This window comes from Chelonia mydas, chromosome 6 (genome assembly GCF_015237465.2).
Source record: "Chelonia mydas isolate rCheMyd1 chromosome 6, rCheMyd1.pri.v2, whole genome shotgun sequence".
Lineage (NCBI taxonomy): Eukaryota > Metazoa > Chordata > Testudines > Cheloniidae > Chelonia > Chelonia mydas.
In genome coordinates, this window is record NC_051246.2 from 78,536,875 (window position 1) to 78,551,349 (window position 14,475).

A 14,475-nucleotide genomic window follows, 5' to 3' on the forward strand; every position below is an offset into this window, starting at 1 on the left:
CTTAGACAGTTTACAGGCTCTTATGGGTTGTTTTGGTTAGGAGGAGAAAAGATGATGGAGTCAGGGATTTCTTTGATGCACTCTTTATTTACAAAGCCTTGGTTCCATGAACACAGTAGAAACCAAATATAAGATAGCGTCTTTGCTTACCGTTCCAGTCCTCTTTAAAAAGCCAGCACTTTATCAAAAGCTCTCTCTCAGCTTTTTCTTTCTATGCTCCATAACTTTCTGGGGCTACTTCACGCCTTCTCTGTTTCAGTGGTGTTTCTGCCCCTTCTCTCTCACATACACCCCTGCTATTAATCCCTTGTCCCTGCCTTTACATTCTGTCCACATAATTCAGATTCCTGAATGGCTTTACATATGGCCAATGTTTTAGGTGGTGGCTTGTATTATTTCAGATATTGCTAAACAAAGGGGCATTTAATTGTTCCCCCATGTAGCCTGAATGGAAGGCATCCATTATGCCCACCAGCTTCAGCAAGGTTTCTCCCAACACCCAGAATAACAATATAAACTTGAGGCCTTAACTGCAAAAAATTATACATGTACTTCACGTTACACATGCTAAGCCAATGGGACTACTTGCATTTTGTAAAGTTAAGTACATCTATAAAGTCGCAGTGCCAATACCATGTTTTTAGATATAGTGAGTCAATCCACAAATATCTTTGAAACTGACTTAGAAATCATGAGAGATTAAAAAAATAATATTTGAGATCTTTGTGTTTGCCTCCTGGTTTTGAGCCTTTAAACATTGGCATAGTTTGACTTCTATATTGGGGGTGGAGGAGCAGCTCAAGTCAGGCCAATGGGGCTGCACACAGGGGCAGCAAATTCTGCACCTGCCCAAGCCTTGCAGTTTGCAGGGGAATGCCCCCACTCCCAAACTATGCTCATGCCTTTATGGTTCACATTTTCAAGTTTTTTGCTACCATGAGAGCTAGAAATTTGCTTATAAGAAAAAAGAAAGCTGATATTCTCACAGGGGCTGTAAGAGATGGGGCTTTAAGAAAAACACCAAAGATTTCGAAACTTGTGATAAATTTTTGCTTTTAGGCAACAACAGGGTATGTGCTGAAATGTTTGAAGGAGAGGAAGTAATTAACACTCTAATCCCACAGTTAACTGTGGGCAGGGTATTCTGATGTGTCTGCACAGAGTCCCCTTTACTTCAGTGGGGCTGTGTTTGCACCCAAAAGTCTTCCCCTGGCCTAAATAAACAAAAACATATTTTTAAGTTTCAGTGAAAACAGTGATTTGTTTTTACTTCAAAATTCCCATGCAGAAATTGCAACCAATCTGGTACATTTCACATAGTGGTTGAGAAACAAAAAATGAAACTGGCTAGAAATAAACATGAAATAAATCAGTCTGTTTTTCACAGTCTTTGCTGAGAGAAGGGAACAAACAGCATTATTGGTGGAAAGTAAACTATTTTTTTAAAAACAAGTTTAATGATCTAAAGTATTAGTGAAAGAGGCAAACAGTTTCTATTTACACATTTACATACACATTTTAACCTAACAGTAGATCTTTAACTTTTCTTTTTCCATAGAAGTGGAGAACTTGGCCCCATACTAGCAAGATTCTATTTCTCCACTGATTACTTTTGGAACAGAAAAGGTAAGATAAATTTGTAAATGAAAAAATAATAATACAGTATCCACTTCTTCAAGTTGTCCATACAGGCAGTCCTCGTGAAAGAACCCATGCAGAAGTTCTTGAAACCAATGAGGCTCTACCCATGTGAGACAAAATGCAGGATTGATGATTTACTTTCAACTTTTAAAATATGAATTAGGCTCTGATGCTGCAAAGGCTAGTTACGTGTGTAACTTTACTGATGCAAGTAACCTCATTGAGTTCAATGGGATTAGCCATGTGAGTAAACTTCTATGCAGACATAAATCCTTGTAGGATGAAAACCTAAATATAATAAAAATAATAAAATAGCTTTATGATTAAAGACAGCCGTGCCAGCGATTTGTTTGCATTTGTAATGACATATTGTCTGTTCAACTCTATTTTTAAAATGTGGACTGAGGATTCCAATCAAAAATACACTGATTTTTGTTACAATGTGGCTTTTTTAAAAAAGGCTTGTTTTGTTGTTTTTTAAAACATTGGTCAGTACCAGGACACCAGCATATGCCACAATCTCCATAAAGTGTGAGCTGTCCAGGACACTTCAATACAGAGATGTCACAGATACATTTGATAGAAATTGTGAAAGATCCCTATTTTAAAGGTGGCTTGTGTCTGAGATCAGCATCTGTGTCTGAAGTTTAGAGTTTAAGTACTGTGCTTGTTTACCTGAAGAAACCCAAAGAAATGAGAGAAAAATAAGGTGAAATGTCTAAAAGAGAGCATAAGTTAAATAATTTCTCTGCAAACGTTACTAACTATTCTACAAAAATATTACAAAGAAAATTCAGTAGTTCTATTCAAAATTATTGTTTTAAAAATTTGGAGGCTAATTTCAGTTATTAAGACACGAAGCAGGGATTTTGATCCTTTTTTACGACCAACACAGTCTTAATTATGGATTCGCTACTGAGGCCTCCATAAAATGTGTTTGCATATATGTATTTGTGTATGTATGTATTTATGTCTATATAGCATCTCTAAGAGCTTAGAACAAAAGGAAGTATGTATATCTATATATAATCGTTAAGTAGGTGGCTTTTGCCATGTTTATTTTATAAAATCCAGGGTATGGTTTCTAGATTTAAAAAATGAAATTTGTGGTGGGCAAAACTTAGAAGAAACATTGATCTTACTGTTCCTGAAAACTTAGTAAGAGTAATGAAGGAAACACATTTGAATACAGACGGATTGATCACAAGTTCACAGCTGGAGTTTGTTTCTTACTGAACTAAATACCACTTTGTGGTCATTTTCCCCCCTGCATTCTCTTAGTAGCAACAGAAATTGTAGCACTGAAAAGAATGGGAATCATACACGCATTCTCTTTCTCTCTTTTTGTCTCTTGTGCCTCCACTATAACTATACATCCCCTTCCTCAGAGACCAAATACACAAAAATGATACAAGATCTTTCCTTAAAGCAGAAATAATCATATTAAATATAAAAAGATTTTATTTTCTTTAGCTCTGAAAAGTAATATCTTCTTTCTTTAATATTACAACATGCTGGGGAAAACCCTTTTCAGTATGATATCCATTTTAAGCCCCATGAGGGTGTAATTTTCCTAGGCTCCAGAAAGGCTCATTTTCCCCTTTCTTGCCAAAGATTAGAATTACCTGTACCGCTTCTTCCGGAAATGGAAGTTTCATAATAATTACCTGCTCCTTCCTCACTGCTACTTCTTTATAAACAAATAAATTATGCTCTTAAAAAAAAGTCTTGCTGTCTTCTTTGTAGGATAATTTCCATTGAAAGTGATTTTTAAATTGTAATGTTACGTTCTGTAACTTGTAGATTTATCTGTGTACATTTCCCAGGTTCAGTACTAAATGTTCTTAAAAAAAATTCAACAAATGTTACTTCATCTTACAAATCACAAAAATGGGATAGATTAGAACAGGGATGTTAGATTGCCAGTCCACAGACCAGACTGGGCTTATTATTTATTAGGTCCTCATAACAGACTGTGATTCTGTGAAATTCCAGATTTTATTTAAAAATAATAAAAAAAATACTTTCTGGCTCTTATGGTCATTAAGAAAATCTAACAAACATCAACCAGTGTAGTATGGTCTCTGAGTGAAGCAACAGCTTTGAGAGATGTGAAATCCCCCCATTTATCTAAATGACATGTTAACTTTGAAGTCAGGGCCTGAATTGCTAAAAACATAAATGGGACAATTCTGCATGCAAAATGCACGTGTCCTTGCACACCCAATTTACATGGGTAATTATTGCAATTACATGTGCAAATAGCCAAGGAAACAACAGCAGAAACAGAGGTAGTCCTTCCAGAAATAGTCCCCTGCATAATTTTTTCCCATTGAGTAATGCTAACTGCAACAATAATTCTACCAACTAAAAGTTTAGTTACTAAATAAGAGCCTTAATCCTACCCTTGATCTCAGGACAAACTATCCATTGTTATCAGTGGGAGATCTGCAGTGGATTGAGTATAATATATGGCCCTAACTTGTATCCCTGGGCCACAGACCATAATTAAAACTGCAGTTCATCACTTTCCACAAAAGGAATTTAACACCCCCTTTGTTTTGAATGGAAACGGGAATGGTATGTGGTATCTTTGGTAGACAACATACAGGACATATTAGAAACTAATTTTCAACTGTCTACTATGCTGAAGGCATAAGTGTATATATCCTTTCTGATGCATTTGATCCATAGATCAAATCCTTTGAACTTCAAGAAGAGGATAAAGATTCTGTTATTAATGAAATGGCCATAAAATCAGATACAACTGGCATAATTTCTACCATCCTTTCTTTTTATTTGTTTGAGTAGATGATAAAATAATATGTCACATATGCAGGTGGGTAAAGAAGAAAAAAGGCCCAGATTACACTGCTTTCATATGTGTCATAACAAACATACCAATATATGTTTCTTTATAATATGAAATATAACATGAACACAGGTTTCAGTGTAATATATTTGTTCCTGTCTTGAAAGTTGGGTTTAAAACCTGGTTTAAAAAATAGTCCATATTCCCGTTGTAGGGTAAAACTCACCTTCCTGAAAGGTCATACATAAACCAAAATTCTGTACTTGTAACGTTGACTCCAGCTAAGTACAAGTTTTTATCTGGGAAGCTTTTTTTTAAATAGTCCTAATGTCATGGTTCTAAACAGATTTTTTTTTAATGGGAGTAGGCTGAGGAAAGGGGATTTCTTTCCCTATTTGTGACTTCCTGCGTGTCTGGAGGAGCAGAATCCCTTTCACTCCTAAAGTACTGGTCTGGGGAGCCCATCATGAGAACATTAGGAGGTGTGTAATAGAGGAAATCCCCTTCCTGAAGGATCTTAGGAAATGTGCAGGGCTGGAGTAATGAGAAAAGCAATGGGATCAGAAAGGAGCAGAACAGCAGATATGGGGGCATTTCACCTCTCCTCTCCTATGGATAGACTGAAATACACAGGAAAAGAGCCCCATTCCTGTAGAGCTCAGGAGATTCACATATCCTGGCAAACCCCTATTCATTTGCATCAGCTCCCAGGTGACCATTAGGGGGCCTGTTCTGACTCCTTCCTCACATAGGCTTCAGGCACTCTTCGTCGCCTGCCCAACTCCACCAGGTTGTATGAACCCTCAATCCTTTCTTTCTCTGAGAGTATGGCCTTTCAAGTTGGATGATGCTCTTTGGAGCCCAAACAGCTTGTCTGATTAACTTTAATCAGAGGAAGGAAAAAAACTTTTTTTTTCATTGACAAGCCTTCATCAGTCATTTGACCAGTTTAAAGTCTTTGGAGCTGACAAGGCAATATGATGTCACTATTTAATATCTAAATGGCTTTTAAAATTAAAGTTTAATCAAGTAAGTTTGTTCCTGAGCACTAGATCAGTTATAACTAATGTAACTAAGTTTTATCTGTCTCATTCTTTCTGGAGTTTTTGCTACAAAATGGTTTTAAAAGGTAGACATCTTTTCCAGTTCTGGTCAACACCTGTATTTTTAGGTTGTCATCATTCAACTACCCTTTGTCCAATTTACTTCAAATTAGGCAGAAAAATTCTACCTTGATCAAAGAACAGATTATCAATTGAGTTACAGGGGTCGGCAACCTTTCAGAAGTGGTGTGCTGAGTCTTCATTTATTCACTCTAATTTAAGGTTTTCGGTGCCATTTATACCTTTTAATATTTTTAGAAGGTCTCTTTCTATAAGTCTATAATATATAACTAAACTATTGTTGTATGTAAAGTAAACAAGGTTTTTAAAATGTTTCAGAAGCTTCATTTAAAATTAAATTAAAATGCAGAGCCCCCCGGACCGGTGGCCAGGACCCGGGAAGTATGAGTGCCACTAAAAATCAGCTCACCTGCCGCCTTTGGCACGCATGCCATAGGTTGCCTACCCTGAGTTAGATATTCCTTCCTTTACAGATTTTAGAGTGGGAGACAAAATGAGGCTTAAAATAGAAGTTCATTTGCAACTATCACAATAATATGGCTACTAGTATTCCCTAATGCCCACAGCAAACATAGTTATCTCATCCTCTTTTTTCCACCCATCTGTTCATATATGTTGTTTCAAACTATTTCAGCTTTTGTTCCTGTTTAATTTTAAAAAAGTCTTATTTTTTGGCCCATTTACTCTCATTAGACACTCCAGTACCATAGAAAAACTAGAGCATGCTTCCAGATAACTTAGTAATAACTATATCTGTAACTGGATTAATAAACGCCTCCACAGGATATAGTTATTACCTCGTAAACAAGAAGCACCCTCAATTTATCATTTAATTTACATCCATATGTTCTAATGATCTTAGTGAAAGTAATTATATCGTGGAACAAACCACAATGATATGTTCAATTTGTGGGTTTTTTTTTAAAAGGGGGGCAGGAGATAAAATAAGTTAAAGAGGAAATCATAACAACTGAGCCATACATCACTGTTAAATATTGACTATTTTGCCAATTCTCACACTGATAGTTCACTGTACATTTCTATTATTTTTTTTCTTAAAAGTATTCTGATGATTGCTTGATATCACAACAATAAGAAGAACTTGCCAAGGATGGAACAATTATATGTAGTAGAATGTCAACTCAGAGAGGCATTCATTGTTCTTTTTTCTTCTAAATGTTCAAGATAGTTATTCACACTAGCAGAAATTGTTGATGCAAATTAACATATCCATTATCATAGACTATCAGGGTTGGAAGAGACCTCAGGAGGTCATCTAGTCTAACCCACTGCTTAAAGCAGGGCTAATCCCCAATTTTTGCCCTAGATCCCTACATGGCCCCCTCAAGGATTGAACTCACAACCCTGGGTTTAGCAGGCCAGTGCTCAAACCACTGAGCTATATCTCCATCCCCAAGTGATCTACACTCCTTAAATATATATTTTTTTGCTTTCAAAATAAATTATTTAAACATTATATATGCATTTATGCAACATATTTAAAACATTACTTATGCATTTAGGGCCTGATCCAAAGCCCATTAAAATCAGAGGACAGTCTTTCAGTGACTTCAGTAAGCTTTGGATCAGACTCTTTTATTACAGATGTGTGTACGTGTATTTTACGTAACAAGTATACAACAGTATAATAATTTTGAAAAATTTATTATTTAGAATCTGGTAAGATATGACTGATCACTGTTCTTTCTACTGCCCTTACGAGAGAATTATTGGCTGTGGACTGCACTATGGCTGCTTTACATGTGCAAAGCAGCTCTGAATCTATTGGATATGGTCCCTGGAGGATTTCCCCTATGTAGTGTGTAGGGGCATCCTCAGCTGGAGTAGAGCTCCCATAGTGACAACCCTCTTGCAGCCGGAAGAGGCCAAGGCTTTCCTTGCTGCTGAAATGGCCTTGGGGATTGTTTGGTAGCTCTCACAGCTTAGAGTGCCTGAAGGAAGATATGCCTGGCAGAGTGTCCCAAGGCTCTTAGGAGTCAAAGGGCATCTTTGTGCCTTCCTTCCCTCCTCTTCAGTTGCAGGTATGGATCAGGCCCTCAGACCGGGACATGAGCCATTTTGTCTGATTCCAGCAAGGCTACTAGCTCATGACAGATGTGGGGTGGGTTTTTTATTTTAGAATGTGTGTACTTGACAAGTAGGTATTGGATGGAGACTAGCATGTAAATATTTCAAAAACTGCTATTTCTGTTATGATTACTGATGGCAGTTTTACTTTCTTGCCTAACACTTACTATTATAAGACCCTGATAGTTGATTATATATTTGCCAAATTTTAACTGTTCAGGCTGGAATTTTCCATTCCTAGTGTCTGCTTCAGGCTGATTTTTTTGGAAAACACAAATAAAAATGTTTCTGCTATTTATGAGCACAAGGTTTGGGGGGAAACCATTGTTTTGCCCATATTAAAAAAAATGTTACAACTTTGTTTGTTGAGAAGTTCTAGCATTTCCATGCTTTGGAGTATGGACTTGAAATTTTGTATAAGGGTAGCTCTGGGATCAGTGTTGCCTTCTGCTGCTCCCATGAAAATGCACACTGACATGAAAAAATTATAAACTACTGAAAATCTTCATTTGCATTTGCTCAGTAGAAGTTTGTTAGAGGTTGGCAACAAAATTATCTGAACATCCTGTCTGTAATCAACATGCTTCACTTCCATAATGCTCTGTGCCAACCGCACTGAGCATGTTCCACCTACCCACCCATGCTCAGGATCATTGAGCATGCTCTAGTCTGGGGCCGAACAAACCTTTTCATGCAATTGCTCTTTGCTGCTCCAGAGGGCCACTGTGGCACCAGAACTGGAAAAGGGAGATTGTTTCTCCTGTATGGGAAATGCTCTCCCTAGGCAGAGTGAAGAACGAGGAAGCAGCCTGATTTGAATGTTGAGGAGTAAAGAGCAGGAGAGGAGATGTGTGGAAAGACTGGGGTGTTCAGGCTATGGGGGAACAGGAGCAGGAAGGACAGAAACCAAAGAGGGCAGGTCATGGGGGTATGTAACCAGAAGAGAGCACTTACAGAACCTGGTATTGAACTCAGAATTTCTGAGTCTCAACATATATCTGCGGTCAGCAAATACTTTCATCGAATGTATGTCTCATTTCTCTTGAGTGGCTGCTCTCCTACTACTTATGCCAGTTATTCAGTTAGCTCAAGTGGCACAGGTCTGTGATGGATTTTTTTTTTCAGTTTTCATTTTATAAACACTCAGACAATTATATGCAAAATCTTTATAATAAAATATCTTTACAGTTGCAAAATCAAGTACCTAAAAAGTGAGAAAATACCAGAAGGGCTGTCTGCACCATGTTAATTTGGCCCCTCTATGTGTATGTGTTTATGATAAACTCTTTACTTTCATGATCACATACAATTTTTTCTGAAGGATTCCTGCACAGGGAATGCATTGGGATTGTTCTCTATAGGACCCCTGCCACAGTTGTTTCAGAAGTTAGAACGTTTATAGTGAATGAGGCAGGAAACTGCAGGGAGAAAAAGGATGGTCTCATGTTTAAAGCAATTGAATGCTGCTCTGGAGAACTGGATATTATGCCTGCCTCTGCTGCTGTGTTGTGCTGGGCAAGTCACTTGAATCAAAATTTTCACTTTGTTTTCCTCACTTTCTGAAACCCCACATTGAGACACCTGGGGACTTGATTTACAGAAATGCTGAGCACTCACAATGCAACTGAAGTTGATGGGCACTGTGGTTTGAACATATCAAGTGAAAAAAATCAAGCCCTAGGAATCTCATATTGCATACCCCAAATTAGTGGACACTTCTGACAATTTTGGCCTTAATCTTTCTGGTTTACATTTATTATGGTTTATGAAAAACTCATTGTGACGCTTCTCAGGGTACCCAGAACTGTGAGCCACCTGTTACTCCCCTCCCTCTAGCATGAGAGAGTCTTGCCTGTGCCTGGCTGGTTGTCAGCTCTCTAACAGCACTAGCCTTTCAGATACTCAAACACTTACCTGTGGGCTATGCCAGCCCTGTCTTCAGGCAAGTCTACACTACAAAATTAAGTTAATCTAAGTTACATTGATGTATAGCCATCACAGTAATTAAATCGCTTTTGCATGTCCACAGTACAGTCTTTGTGTCGTTGGAGTGCATCCTCACCAGAAACACTTGCACTAATTTAACTGTCAGTGTGGGGCATTGTGGGACAGCTTCTGAAAGGCAGCAACAGTCAATGTAAGCAATGCAGCGTCTATGCTTCTACCGCGTCAACCTAACTACATTGACCTATGTGCTACAACTCTCGTGGAGGTGAAGTTATTAAGTTGATGTAGTGGGCAGTTACATCGGTGAGAGCTACATTTTAGTGTAGACTCTTACAGAGTTAGGTAAGCTGCCTTACATTGACTAGGACTTCATCTTGCAGATTAACAATAGGTGCATCCCAGTCCCCAAGATCTTTGAATCATTCCCCTGTGTTATCCAGCCCTGACACTGGCTACTCACAGGAATCCTGGATCCTCTGCCCCCAAATCCTCTGAATCATTGACCAAACAGGGTGGAGTGACAGTTCCCTTCTATCTGAATGGGCCATCACTGGTATACAATATCCTCTGGTGACTAAGGGTCTAAACTTAAAACACTGCTTTAGCTTTACCGCTGTAGCACTTCAGTGTAGACACTAGCTACACTGATGGGAGGTGTTCTCCAGTCAGCATAGGTGCTTCACCTCCCCAAGTGGTGTTAGTTCGACGGAAGAATTCTTCCCTCGACCTAGCATTGTCTATACCGGGGGTTAGGTCGGTATAACTACATCTCTCAGGGGTGAGGATTTTTCACATCTGTGAGAGACATAGCTATACTGATGTAAGTTCCTTGGGTAGACCAGGCCTAATTTTTATTCCAAGTCCATAAAACATACTTTCAATATAAATACATTATTCCTTAAATATTACCCATACATACATTATGCAATTATTATGAATCTTGATAAGTTACGAGCTTTCTGTAGATACCTTACATGTTACTCTTTTTGGATAAATATCTTGTAAGACATGTTTTTGGTATAGTGAGTTTGTCAGGTCTGACCTGAGAGTTGTTTGCAAAGAACAGGGGACCTTTAGCTAAGGAGCCTCTCTGATAGAGTAATGAATCATAAAATCATAGATTGATCGTAGATCATAAAAAAGCTCATTAGGAAAATTAGTAATTTTGTATTCAGTGTAGGGTTTGGGTGTAGGGATGGTGTGCAGTAAATAATGTGTGAGATCACACTATGAATGATGAGAATAATAAAGAAATACTTAATGGTTACCAAAATGATGGACATTGTCTGTCCTGTGCACTGAATGAGGCAGGTGTTCTGTGGGAAAAAAATAATAATTAAGGACCATATCAAAAATAAGGCTAAGATATTTTCATGGTTATTTTTAGTAAAAGTCACGGACAGGTCACAGGCAACAAACAAAAATTCACGGAAGCCATAACCTGGCTGTGACTTTTGCTGTTGCAGCTCCATAGTTTCCCCTGCAACCGTGGTGCCTGGGAGCTACAATATTCTCTCCCCCACAATCCCTGCGAGGCTGTTCCCCAGTCCTCGCTGGAACCCGAGGAGGCTGTCACCTGTCATTAGAAACCTGCAGGGAAACCCTAAGGAGGCTGTCGCCTGTCGCTGGAACCCTGCCAGGGCCCCGCTGGCTGCCAGCTCCAGTTCCGCAGCCCCATGGACTGAAGCAGAAAATGCCATGGAAATCTCTGGACCTTCATGACATAAACGTAGCCTTACTCATAATGCATATGTACTACAGGGCTGAATCAAGGTTTTGCAGACAAAGTTAATACCCTAGGGACGACCATCAGAGCTGCCCCTAGGGTATGGCAAATCAGGGCAACCATCCCGGGGCCCTGTGCTTTGGAGGGCCTCGCACTTCCTGAGAAGGCAGGTTGGGAGGTGAGGCAGGAGTTGGCAGGGGGCGGGGGGGAGGCAAGGAGGAACCGCCCTACCAACCTCCCCCTCCCGCTAGTGTTTCCTGCCCGCCGGCAGGCCCTGCCAATCAACATACCCTCTCCCCGCCCCCTCCCCCCCCAGCGCCTACTGCCGATCAGCTTTTCGTGGCAACTGGACTCAGTACTGGGCAGGAGGGGAGAGGGGCAAGGGCACAGTGCGCTAGGGGCGGGGGAGGAACTGGATGGGGAAGAGGCAGGGCAGAGGCAGAACGGGGCTGGGAGGAGGCGGGGTGGGGTTGGGGCCTTAGGGGAAGGGGTGGAGTGGGGGCGGAGCTGGGGGGAGCACCCCCCGGTAGATAAAAACTGGGCACCTATGTCCTGGGCCCCACACCCCCTTAAGGACGGCCCTGACTACCATTGCCTAACTTTTGAGTGGTTGACATTGCAACGTTAACATTCTTTTAATGTTTTTCTATATATAGTTTAATGTAGTATTCTATGTGTAATTATAAGTAATTAAAACAAAGCTACACTTTCAATTAAATAAACATATCTTGTGAAGTATTTGCCTTGTGATTTTTTATTTGTTTAGTTTTTTCCTAATTTGCAAAATTCAGTAACTTCCAATGAGTTTTCTAGAGAGACAAGGTGGGTGAGGAAATATTGTTTATTGGACCAACTTCTGTTGGTGAGAGAGACAAGCTTTTGAAGCACACAGCGCTCTTCTTCAGATCTGGGAAAGTTTCTCCCAGCATCATAGCTAGTCAAAGCCTAAATGCAAAGTGGAACAGATTGCTTAGCATAAGTAGTTAGCCCATATTGTAAGGAACCATTCAAACTAGAGTGTCCCGTTAATATCTCTGCAATCATAGGACAAAAAGAGGGGGTTAGTAGGTTACAGATTGAAGTAATAAGCCATAGATCTAGTGCCTCTTTCTAGTGATTACTGTGAACTAGCAAGGATCTACTGTATTGCCCAAATTGTTTTTCTTAATTTAGTGAAGACATTATATCTCAGGGTGGCTAAGTGGCCTCTGTTTCTATTTTCTGGTAACAAAGATATATTTAAAATGGAAATATAAATACTTTATAATCCTTGTTTAAATTCAATAATTTCTGCTTTATTGCTTTTCAGCAAATTCACTGAAATGGACACAAATAATAATGTGAAAACTTTTAAGTTATAGCCCAGTTCTTCACTACCAATGCACTGACTTCAATCAATGTTCTTAACAGCATATGAATAAACTTTTGGATGTGCCCACTCATTTTCGGTGCCTCAGTTCTTTAGCACCTAATAGAAACAACTAAGGCTTGATCGTTATATGTGTTGGTCACTGGATGTGTCATTTGACTTAAATAGGAGCGTCAGGTGATCAGCACATCTGAAAATTAGGCCATTGGTGTCTCAGAGTAGTTACCCCAAATTAAGGGACTAATTTAAAAATTTAGGCAATAATTTCTCCAGGAGATGCTGCATCATTTTTGAGCATGGATACATGTTTCCAGACTTTTCTCCTGTAGTCCCATGCAGTGGGTGAAATCCTGGCTTTGATGAAAGTCAGTGGCAAAATTTCCAATGACTTGTATGGGTTATGATTTCACCCAATAAGTTTGTTCATTGAGTGATAAGGTTTCCTTTCAAAATGTATTAATGGATTATGTATTTGCATAAAAATCCCCCATCCGGCCATCACACACCCAGTTTTTTCATTGCTGAAGAGTTGAATTCTTGAGTAAGATTGCTCAAAAATCATATAAACATTGGATAGTTAAAGGCTATTTGCTATGTTAGGTCAGAGGGGTAGCAGTATTAAGTGAAAGCATACTATGTATAGTATAATGTGGGGAGACATAACCAAATAACTAGAAAGTCACGTTGAGAGAGTGGGAGATTTGTCCTTTATTATTCAGAACATACACAGGTAAATGAAGAAATGAAATGAAATATTAACATATGCGTAGTATGTGATGCAAAATCTTCTCATTTTACATTTTTTGAGATTATATGAATAATAGTACAAACAGTTTCTTGTGGATCTTCATTTTCTGCTTATACCCACTTTTACAGTCTTTTTCAACACATGTAAAGCATATTTGACATTTATAATAATGGAATGATTAGGCATGTTACTGACATCAGGGTTTAAGGGACTAGGTGACATAAGGAATTTATGTTCCACTTTAATCCATTTGTCAACCTCCTCTGGGACCTGTTTTTATATCTAACTCAAGCCATACTGATTGAAAAAAAAAATCAGCCGAATCCAACAGCCTGAAAAAATACTAGATATTTTCATTCACTCTTTAAAGTCTACATTAAAAAGAAGAAAGAGAAATGTTATTGTTTTTCATATTGATAGTCTCACCAGAATCATATGGCTAGTTATTCTGATCTACTTTCTTTTCAATCCAACAATCAAAATAAACCAAAATAGTACAGGTGGATTTTTGGAGGCACTAAATACATGAAGATTTATAAAAGTATGTAATTCCCTAAGGTCCTTATGTTCCACATCAAGTCAATTTTCATTTTAGTTACGTGGAAAAAAATCATCTTTGTGGACTGACAATGATTTTTCTCGTCAGCAAGGAAAGTTTGAGTGTTCCTTGCATCATTGTTCAAGCATGTGTAGTAGCAGCAGCAAATAGAACATCAGAAGTGGCAGTGTAAGGTGCATCATCATAAACAACTGTCCTGAAACAATTGTAAGAAATTGTAAGAAAACTAGTTTCTGTCGTATCTGTCTCATCAACTCCAAACGAACTGCCGCTGTGTTAGTAATAAGGTATATAGGGTCTGATTCTGCTCTAACTTATCCCAATGTAAATCAGAAATAACTCCATTAGAGTCATGTAAGTGAGATCTGAACCAAGCACCTAGTAAAATTTACATTGATGTATTGTTACCTATATACTGAAATGTATAGTCAAAAGAAGAATTATTACTATGCTTGATATTT

The 14,475-nt window shown here is 38.6% G+C and overlaps 1 long non-coding RNA gene across 2 annotated transcripts in view; it reads left to right on the forward strand.

Annotated features, from left to right (window-relative positions):
- LOC122466182 overlaps positions 1-14,475 on the forward strand; it is a 63,453-nt gene that overhangs the window by 1,256 nt on the left and 47,722 nt on the right. For both annotated transcript variants that reach the window (XR_006291512.1, XR_006291511.1), the window contains exon 2: positions 1,559-1,626. This is a non-coding gene — a long non-coding RNA (uncharacterized LOC122466182). The remainder of the gene's footprint in view (positions 1-1,558; positions 1,627-14,475) is intronic.